At 42.8% G+C, this 11,033-nt stretch overlaps 1 protein-coding gene across 5 annotated transcripts in view; it reads left to right on the top strand.

Moving 5' to 3' along the window:
* Nucleotides 1–3,051: 3,051 nt before the first annotated feature.
* Nucleotides 3,052–11,033, top strand: part of PTPN13 (protein tyrosine phosphatase non-receptor type 13) — a 113,009-nt gene continuing 105,027 nt past the window's right edge. For 3 of the 5 annotated variants that reach the window (XM_074540821.1, XM_074540825.1, XM_074540824.1), the window contains exon 1: nt 3,052–3,239. The gene's annotated coding sequence lies outside the window, so the exon portion shown is untranslated. Of the gene's footprint in view, nt 3,240–3,340; nt 3,499–5,069; nt 6,629–11,033 lie in introns of those variants that run through there. The other 2 variants (XM_074540822.1, XM_014265844.3) reach the window with 2 other exon arrangements.

The following is an 11,033-nucleotide window of genomic DNA, read 5'->3' as shown; positions in this document are numbered from 1 at the left end:
TTTTTTTTTCCTACAAGATATCCAAACTCCCAAATATATCTCAGGCCACTTTTTTTGCAACAGTGCTGATATAGGGCCAACAGGAGCGCTACAGACTTCACTGGCACTAGCCTACAAATAGATTTCATTGCAGATGGGGACTGAAAATACTTCCTCCCACTGGCACTGAACCTCATCAAATGTTTGTAGGCAGTGTTTTCCCTATCCCTTGATTGTCATTTAGCCAAAGAATATAAAATGGCCAGTAGTTCTAAAGGGATCTGTGAATCAAGCTGCCAAAGTTCAGATACCACTTGTTCTGTACTTTTTGAAAATGAGGTCCCCATTTGTGCACCAAAACAGGGAAACACCCAAAATTAATTGTTGCTTTTGAAAATCCCAGACAGTCACTGTCCTGTCTTAATATTTCCCAGAGATTTAATCTTTGTGGTAGCTATTTCCCTTTGCTGCTTCTTTCTGAACCCCTCATGTAATTTGCTTAGGATCTTTTAGATAATGTAAGGACAACACCTAATGCACACAAACAGAAGGTGCTTTGTGGGCCAAGTGTGTGAATTACTGTAAGATGCACCTATGTTGGGTTTTTTTTCTTTTTTTCCCTTTTATGGCTTCCATTAGTCACAAAGTTTGAATTGTCAGACTTAGTCTCCCTCTAAACTGACCTTTACATGCACACTGCAGCAGGCCACACAATTTTTGGCTCTCAGTTGCCCATGCTCTTGAGCTTAAGGGATGATTCTGTCCAGTTTATGTACAGGTTTTGTGCTAGTACAAGTCAAGGTGTGACCAGACATGCATCCCAAACCAGGAACTTGGAGATGCTCTTGAACCTCCCAGTTTAGGCATAGATAGAGACCCAACTCTGTATTAAGGAAGTTTCAACATTAACAGTAGATAATATAAATTGGCTTCTTTTTTTTTTTCTTAAGCAAAGTTGCACTACATTAAACATAAGCTATAAGTAAATGATGCAAGATTTTGATGGTGGAGTAATTGGAGGACATTTACTTGCCAGACAATCTCTTCAGAGGAAAATTTAATGTTTGCAACTCCGGTTAGCATGGAAACTTCCTCGGAACAGTTAAGGAAAAAGTCACACTCAGGAATCTCTCAAGTGCTGGAATGTCAATCTTTGCAGTAAATATGTTGTGTTCACAACAAATCCAGAAGCACCACACTGACAAAAGCCATTTCCTTTTCCCACAGTGGAGGCATTCCAATGCATCATTCTTTGTGCACATTCTGTCTTTCTTTTAGCCAGTGATGTAAGAAGTTTCTAAAGTTATGGCAATGTTTTCCATGTATTTGCATCTCTGTAAAATGCACAGTAGGTGAAGATGGTAATTATATTTTTCATTGATCCTAAGCTCCAAGTTTCCTTGTTGAAATGTTTAATTAAAAAAATAATCAAATAGTCTAATGAGATAATTGTTAAGGCATTCACATACATTTGACAAGGCCAAGGAAAATGCTGTCCCAAACAGACGCTCATTAGGAGAATGAAGAACAAGGAAATAAATTTTCTTTTGAGGAAAGTAAATTACAATCAAATTTACAGTCTTTTAAGGGAGATGACTCTCTGGGGAGGAGACTTCTATATTCTATGTTCTAATACAAGTGTACAGTAGTGCCTGGTTATGTATGTTGGGTTTTAGCACATCCCCCAGTCCTGATTCATCCATTCTGTTCCCTTGAGTTATTAATGCCCCTTTGCAAAAAATCATATTCCTACAAAGAATTATTTCTGTGGCTTACCTTCAAAGTGAGGGCAGAATATATAGTGGCATGACTTATGGCCACTATGAATTGTCTGAAGTGTGGAAACAGAATCTTAAGATAAAACCTATTACAGATCATTAACATATATTAAAAACTCTCTTTCCGTGGGACAGTGACCTGTAGAAAGAGGAGGTGCCATAGAATGTATAGATGTACAGGGACCAAAATGAGCTCCTTTTGGAAATGTGGATACCAATACAGTCAGTTCACCTTAAAATGTAAGTAGATAGTTATCAACCTAAAGAACTTGTATTACAAGAAAATTATATTTAAATTACATAACTAACAACCTCTCAGATTAACTGTAGTCTCTTACTATGTAAATTAGTTTTACTACTCATCTTTATTTTTGTTATGACTTACACAAAGTCCCTGACACTATTAGTTATGGCAGATTGACTTTTATGCTGAGTCCTTAATACTTTAGTTAATACAAAGCAATTGGTATTTCACTAGGAAACAGTTACAGTCAAACATTTTTATTTACTTTGAAGCAACTGTTTTCACAATGTTTTAACTCTTTTTTTTTTTTTTTTTTTTTTTTCAAACAGAAATTAATCTACCAGACTGTCATTCTGAACGTTCATTTTCACACAGCCTGAATTTGGGGCCATATCTCTGGCGACATTATTCGTTGTGACTAAAAGTGCTATTTTGTAACTATTTTCTTCCACAGCCTGGCTCCACAGAGGAGGGAGCTCCTACAAAAACTCCAGAGGAAGTTTCCCCACCAGGGAAGCTCCAACCCCACTGCACAAGTGGGCACTGGGTTCCCACAGTGCATTTCACATTCAAATTGGAAAAAGAAGTCTTAAAAAAAAAAAAAAGAAAAAAAAAAGGGCAACCCACCCCAATTTTTCACCTCATGAAGGGGACCTTCCCCTCACCAAAGTTTGTCTGACAGCTATGAACAATCGGTGTTTGAAAGTTTTGGCGTTAAGGCTTTTGTTCAAGTTTGCGGACCAAGACTTCCAGCTGAAGCGCCAAGGTCTGGGAGCAGCCAGATCATCCCGGAGGGGAAAAAAAAAAAAAAAAAAAAGGAAACAAAAGCAAAAAACCGCCTTTGGGGCCAAGAACGGGGCTGAAGTTCACCCCCAGGAGAGCCGAGTCCCGAGTCAATCCTCAAGTGGCTGCGGAGCTGCGGCCGGACCCTGAGGGCGGGAAGGGGCCGGGGCCGGGGCTGGTCGGGGCGCGGAGGGAGCGGGCGGGGCCGGGCGTGTGTCGGCATCTTCCCCGCCGCCCCGGGGGCGGGAGGGAGAGAGAGAGGGCGAGAGAGAGAGAGAGAAGGGAGAGACAGAGCGAGGGAGGGGAGGAAGGCGCGGCGCTCGGGGGCGGAGGGCGGTGCGCGCCGCCTCCCCGCGCTGCTGCTGGCGGCCCTGAGGGGCAGCGACCGGAGGAGCGGAGCGGGCAGCGGGAGCGCCGGGCCGGCGGGGCCGGGCGGCCGCGGTGCGAACCCGCAGGTACCGGGGCACCGGCAGGGGCGGCTGCGGGCCGGCCGTGCGCGGCAGGAGGGAGGGAGGGAATGCGGAGGGAAGGAGGGAGCCGCGGGGCGGGGAGCGCCGCCGCTCCCGCCCTCTCCGCGCCGGCTCTGGCGGCCGGCGGGGAGGAGATGCTGCTCCGCGCTCCCAGCGCAGCCCTGCGCGGCCGCTCCGGGCGAAGCTCCGCGCTGCTCGGCTCCGTGGCCGCCCTGCGAGCGCAGACGGCGGCTCCAGAGCGGCGGTAGGTGCTGGGCAGCCATCCCGGCGGCGGCTCTCCCGGAGGGATGGGGACTCTCCCGGAGGGATGGCCGCCGGTGGGCGTGGGAGCGCCCGGCCTTGGCTCTCGGATCGCGGCGGGGCCGGCGGCGGGGCGAGGGAGAGGTGCGGAAAGGCCGCGCGCAGCGGCGGGGGTGTTGGTGCTCCCAGCGGGACTCGCAGCCCCCGTGCCGTGGGGTCGGGCTGGGCGCTCGGCAGCAGCGGGACACGCTCTGCCGGCCCAGAAGGGCTCGGGTTTGCCTGCGCCGGCCAAACAAAGCAGCCCCCGCGGCCCTCGGACTTGTTAACAGAGAGGAAACTTTTTCCTCATTAACGTTTTTGGAGGAGCAGAAATGAAGGATAAATCTGTTGGCCGGTGATGAGAAATAGCGTAGGTTTCATTGGCTTTTTATCTCCTAGCAATCGACACCTCCGCAGACCGCAGGATAATCTCCCTCATATTCTAGATTGTGTCATTCTCTTTAAATTGCATGTTTAAAACAACAAAGGCAGTGACTTCATAGGGAACCGCCAGGAGCTGTTCCGTACCCCTCCTGTTTACTGGGGAAACATTTGGGAACCGGTTTGGTTTTGTAGGTAGGATCAGAAGTAAATGTAGGACATGGAAACTGTAAGGTTGGTTGCAGGTAATCTGTGTCTAGCCATCTTATTAAGGTGTGAGTTTTGGAGAAGGGAATATGAAAGCCTTTGCATGTGGAACTAGCTGGGGCAGTAACCGTGATCAGTTCCTGAAACCTTTTCAGGGAAGAGGACGTGTTTTGTGAAACTGTACAGCGAAACTGGGTCACAATGCACAGACATTTTCCTGAGGGTAGAACCTCGTGTGAGAAAGCTGTATATTGAATATATACATTCCGAGGTGTCGTGACTCCCACGTCATTAGTTTGGGCTCAGGTTGGTGAAATGGTGACATTTAGTGCCCATTCCAGAGCAGGACTGCTGTCACTGTTCACATCAGAGCATCAGGCCTCTGACTGAACCTCACCTGTGCCAGTTGGTCTTTGGATGGCCAGAAATAGGATCTAAAGACATTCCTGTAAGAGTTAGAATCAGTCATGATAGAGGTACAAATGAGAAAACAAACAGGTTGGGTCTTGTGCAAGAAATACTGATGAGGAAAGAGTACATCTAGTCAGAGGATCTTTTGGTGGTGCAGTTACAACAGAATTTGCTACCACTCCTAGTGCTATGAATTGGACATATCTGTTCAGTTTCACATGCAGCAGATGTGTTTCACTTGGAGTGTCTTTTTTTTACCTGCCAACAAGCATGTCTTTCCATGAACAGTTCTAGAGTTTAAGCAGTAATCTAAGGAAAGAAGAGAATGACAGCAAGAAAGAGAAAAATATACAGCCTAACTTTTAAAGATACTTTATGACTCATTTTTAATCTAACCACCCTGTTGGTGAGTGGAAAGGCACATAATGTAGTTCTTCTATAATGGGACTATTTTTTTTTCCCTTTTGCTCTGCATGATAAAAAAAAAGAACCTTATTTAGATCAGGGTTTTTATATTGATTTTTTTCCTAATTAGAGTGTGGTGGTTTGGGGTTTTTTTTTTAAGTTGAAGGTACAGTCAAAGTAAACACTTTCAAATATACCAGATGTAAAAGAAGACAGGCTGTATCACAGGATGTTGTTCTAACAGCTTAATTGAAAAAAACCCTCTTAATTCCAAGACTGTTGTTGGAATTGAAGGCTGTGAAAACCCTGGGCTCAAGGATATTTGAGTGGATGGAAGAGCGAGGAAGTATCTGTGTGAAAAGATTGGGCTGAGTGTTGAAGCATTAGTGAGTACACTGCGTGTATTTTCACCAGGATAACAGAGCCTGGTGAAAGGATGTGACCCAATAGTTTATTTACAGCTTCAGAGGCCTTTGAAAGTAAAAATGGACTGTGTGGATGATTGGCAAATAACCACTGTGACTGCTCATCATGACCAGTGATAACCTGAGCATAGCACTGTAACTTGTGCGAAGCATTGGCGTTTTCAGTGCCTTGAAGGGAAGCACTGAAGAAGTCTAGGAAAGGGAGGGGATTCCATTCCTGAGAGTGGGAAGCTACCAGGGCATAAATGTTACCTGTTCAGGTGGCAGGAAATTGTATTGTCTTTGCTTTTTTTTTTTCCTTCATGGTGGATTTTTTTTCAGCCATATGGTTCATACAGACTGACTATCACAGAGAAGGCCTGAAAGTAAAAAGGCAGTCTTTTAGCTGTTCACTTCTTCAAGAGCACAGCAGGGCAAATATTTTTATTTTTAAATCTGGAACAGAAATTATTTGGCACATAACTATTTCTCTCCCAACCAAATGCAGGTATGAACAATAATAATTAGTGGTTGTATGGTACAATAAATCTTCAAAGTGCCTTCAAATCTTAATCAGCAAAGCTTAATAGCATGCTATTCCTGCAAGGGAGGTAAGTAATTAGATAAAATGAGACTGGGCAGACTCTTAAATGGAGTTTATTGTTGAAGCGCTTGTCAGTTTCACAAAGCTCTTCTTTATCACTGAGGTCTCTGGATGCTGCCATACTTAAATGGCTTCAAATACTTATATGTTGGAATACATGACATTATGGCCCAGAGGGCCTTGTTAATATTGACATTCTCTTGTTCAAAGTTCTTCACAGTGAAAGACACCTTGTACTCAAGAGCCTCTGTAGTGGTTGTTCCAGAGCACCTGTGAAGACTTATTAACCTGAACAAGAGTAAGGTCAGCTCTTTAAGAGGAATGATTTTCCTTGGAAGGGCTTTCCCGTTTACTTGCATGATAAGCCTAGAACTTTTAGTCCACTGATGGTGAAACTCAAAGTGATTTTGCAAGATTTTGTTAAACCTGAGAACATTAAGTATGGTTGCATTTTTGGAAGGAGTATTGGTTATCAGCTCAACACTCTTTCACTTTTTGTCCCTCTGCTTACAGAAAAAATTGACTGGAATTTTACTGTTTCAAAGTGAGCTAGTCAGTGAGACTAAAGGATTGAAAAGCAAGTCATGGTGTAGGGTGTCATGGTGCAGAAAAGATTGGTAAGCAGTTGCCCCAAGCTGTCGCTTACATGGGACGAGCGTGGATGGAAAGCTGTGAATAGCAGGGTAAGTTAATGTTGTATGTCACCAGTTAACTATTAATGAAATCTGTGCATCTGTAAAGAAGGGTGGAACTTCAGAAAGAAGTGTTTCCCAGCCCCACCTCCTCCTGAAGTACAGAGAAGGAAGCTGGTATTTACAAATGGGAAGGGCACAAGACAACTCTTTGGTGCCGTTTTTATTTCGTCTGGGCTTCTCTTTGTCCTCTGCCACTTAAATACCTGGTGAGGAACCAGGCATATTCTTTGTGCATCATTATCTATTCAAATGCTTTCATAAAAGGCAATTAATTGAGTAGGTTGCCTAGGGACAATGATATGCCCTGTGAATTTGAAGTCCAATTGGTTAGGATAGAGATCTGCTCCAGTTGTGACACTGTAGAAAGAATAACAGACGTGGGAAGGCTTTGTTCTCAGGGTTTCATCTGTCCTTTATCTTTCATGTGTAAATTTCATGTGCCACAGAAATGTCTGCAAGTATCGTGTCAAGAATTACAGGAGACCTGGTATGAAAACTGCTGATTTTTGATTGCTGGTATTTATGGGGAATACTGTAGTTTTGCAGGATGTTGAGTATTATTAAGGATTTATGAAGGTGGTAAGGTAATTAATGTCAGATTTAGGACTATGTGCTGTGTTAGCTCCGGATTTCTGCTTTGGGTTGTTAAATTTGGTGAGATGGGGCACTTGGAAAACGGACAAAAACTTTATCTCCTGTTTTGCAGCTAAAATTAAAGCTCAGGGAGAAGAACTGATTGACCTAAAAATGATGAAAATTTAGGTGCAGAAGTTTGAACTGAACACAAACGTCTTAATAAACTAATCTGATACTGTCAAAAACATCATGCTTTTTTAGCAGACTTTGAGACTTTTAACTTTTGTCTGTTTCTGCCTTGTCAGCAGAAGGACATGGTTTTCTGGGGTATCACAGTTTCTTTATCCAACTCTGGCTAAATTTGTGTATGTGTGTCTTGGAGGTTGTCTTCCTAAAGAGCATTTGTCTGTATCTGTGGGAGAAATATGGGTGGGAGCATTCTTTAGAGATGGCTGAAATTTTTGAAAGTGAATCTGAAGATGGCTTTCATGTGGTGTTGACATCTCTGAGTACTTGTATGTATTGTGGGTATTCAGGTATGTGCAGAGAGGTACATTGGAAATGGTGTAGCTGAAGTCTGGCTTATTTAGAAAAGTAGATCTGGAAGTGTTTATGGGTGACTTTTCTTGAGCAGCGCTGTTGCAGGTGACTTATATTTGTGCTGTAAGCTTGGAATTGATGCTGAGCTTGTTAGGAAACACCCTTGTTTATTTCTTAAGTAAAAGAAAATAAGAAGAGGCTTTTTCCTATCAAACTTTTCCTCGCAAGCCAGTTTTGTTTGTTGAGGGGAGAAAAATGTTAGAGCATACAAATGCCTGATTTTTTGATGTGCTTTTCATCATAGTGAAAGCTGGATAAATGAGTGGAAATACCAGGTTCTTGTGTGTTTCACATCCAGTTTGACAGCAGCTGTTAAAGCTTTTTTGGCTACGTCTGTATATGTATAGAGGTGCAGCTGATGTTCTCTAGCAGGCAGATGACAATCTTCCAGGCACACTCCAGGATATCCTTGTGTGTTGGAATCCTAGCACCATGCTGTGTGCTGTATGAAACTGACAATAAACACTCGTTCATTGCAGTAGCACAATTGCAACAATGTTGTTGAAATAGTTGCATTTTTTGTTGACTTAAATGCTGTTTCAGAATTAGCATTGAAAGGCATAAAGATTTGTTAATGTAAATAATTTTTGTGTAAAGTTGCATGCTTGGAGATGGAAGGGTCTCTGAGTCTCATCTATGTTCTATAATGTCTTTACCTTTATTCATGTCACATGTTCTAGTCATGTAGTGGGCAGGCCCTCAAAACCTGTTAGAGAAGGTTTAAAGAGAGGGTTTAGAAAACCTGTTAGAAGGTTAGAGAAAAAACCCAAGGAACTGAGTGCAAAGGTTTTCTAAGTAATTGCTGAGTACAGACAGAGCAGGGTTTATCTCATGATCTCTAGGAGTATAGACACTCTTGTTTGCAGCTCCTTGTTTGCACAGGGGAATTGGTTCCCAGTGATTAATTTTATGCTTCAGATAAGGATTTATCCCTTTTAATATTAATTTCTTCAGCACCTCAATAGCATGGGCATATTGCACTGTGTTTTTTCCAGTTCTCAGATAGACGTGAATGGCTACATGGAGGGCATAAAAACCCACCCTGATAAACCTGTGACGCACATGGTTCCAGGGCTTTCTTAGGGTCACCAGGGAAAGGTAATGGGACTTGACTCATAAAACCTTGTCTGTTCTACCCTGTGGAACTTTCTTGTTGAATTATTAACTACAAAATTTCAAACTTGTGAGCAGCCTTATTTAGTGTTGAAATGTGTGCCATCTTTCTTGTTGGGACTGTTGACTTTTTCTGCTAACCACTTCTTGCAGAAGGGGGCATATGTGGCCCGAAGTTTAGAGTCCGACTAGCTGAGGGCGAAAGGCCGACGCCCCTCTGCAATTCCTGGCCAGCACTCTTCGGCGTCTGATGGCCTCGGGCTGTGCTGGCTGCAGACTGGCGTACACCGCTGGTATAGGAGAGGAACGGAGCTGACCATTTCTCGGGGGTTAAACATCGGTTTATTGAAGGTGTTGCGGGATCTAAACGCGGGGAAAACCAACCGGGAAAAGGTTTTTTCCATAGGGGGTGAAACAGGATTATAAAGGAGGGGGGTGGGTACAGGCGAAACCAATCGGGAAAGGTGAGGGGATGAACTTCACAGAACTGACACTCCATGGAGACTAATAATCAAAAGGTAAAGGAGGTGTCTTGGGACTCCAGCCAACCACCATCTCCAGAGAGGAGAAGGTTCTCGAAACCTGGGAGGAGAAAGGGAGTGATTGACTGGACCTAGGGAAGAAACAACTTTCACTTATAAGGGAAACCAGGGGAGGAGCAATTACACATCGGCAACTATGAATAGCGGTTACTATTGCAACTTAGCTGACAGGCTAGCAGTGGCGGGAAAAACTGGGGGAACGAACCCATTTTACACATAATAGGGGAGAACAATACATAAATTGGGGGAATAATACAAGAAACTTAACAACACACTACAACAACTTCTATATATTGTAATTTTAAAAAATGAAATAAATTACTAAAGACAGCTAAATTAAAGTCTGAAACTTCAGTTGTTAGAAATAGTTATGCTTCCTGGTAAAGTCATGCCTGGTTTAAATGGTGATAGATTTGAACTTGGATATTGCCTTAAGCAAACGAGGGATGAAAAAAATGAAGCATGTGGATATTTAACCATGTCATACATAGATAGTCTAACTTTTCTACCTAGTTTGCTTATCAGGGTATCAGTGCTGTAAAATATCTTGCTGAATTTTCATCAAGGGCCAGCATTATGTTATTACTGATTTTACCCATTTCTCCCTTCACAGAATTTAGTGTTTCAGAATAGAAAAGATAGAGAAGGGAAATGGAGCAGAAGTTTTGCCTTTTAATACCTTTACTGTAAAGTCAGAAAATCCTCTGCTAGTGCTTAGGATTATGACCAGTGGAATAATAGATCTTTTCTCAAGTCAGTGCAAAAGCTGTATTTGCCTTCAATGAATTAACTTGGGAGTTTGGATCCCAGGCAAGCAAATGTTCCATAGGATGGTCCAAGTGCTGCTTTTATGCTTTGCTTTTAATGGCAGTGCTTGGAGAGACATCTCTGTAGTGTGTGTCACTGACTGGTCAATTTTGTGGTTAAGTTTGTGTGGAGCTATCCTTCCAGCAGCCTAATTAAAGACTGTGTGGAACTTTCTTAAATGGGATGCTTCAACAGGTGATAAGTACTGGTTTCTCCTTCAGAGGATTTGTGATGGTATGTCTTTCATTTTTGTCCGTCACCATTTTTTCATTGTATGTCACCATTTTTCAATGATTGAGATGCATTTTCTGTTTGTTCTTCTGAAGCCAGTTTGCTTTCAGCTTCTGTAACTCTTGAGATTGGACTTCTTCGCATTCATTTGACATTAAGGAAAAAAGAGAGTACTGCCTGTATGCATGCATTGTGCAGAGATTTATTTGTTAATAAGCTTCCTGTGCGCTTTTTGGTAAAGGATTTATCTTGGGTAGGTTTCTAGAAGGAAAGGATTCTGTCCAGCCTTCACAGACTCTGTATTTTAGATTTTTTAATGCATCTTCAATAATCTTTTGTGTTCTTAGACCAGTGCCTTGCACCTGAAGGGCTTCCCTCTTAACCATTAGAAACAGAGCTTCAGAAACACCTGAACAAACATTCAGCTTATTAATTAGAAAACTGTACAGAAAGTGGCAGCAAAAAATAATGGTGCAGCTAATGAATCCACTGAAATATTAAAAAAATATGTTGCAGTCTAGGGA

This window comes from Zonotrichia albicollis, chromosome 5 (assembly GCF_047830755.1).
Source record: "Zonotrichia albicollis isolate bZonAlb1 chromosome 5, bZonAlb1.hap1, whole genome shotgun sequence".
NCBI classification, from domain to species: Eukaryota; Metazoa; Chordata; class Aves; order Passeriformes; family Passerellidae; genus Zonotrichia; species Zonotrichia albicollis.
The sequence above is the reverse complement of the archived record's forward strand: the minus strand, read 5'-3'. Positions and strand labels throughout refer to the sequence as shown.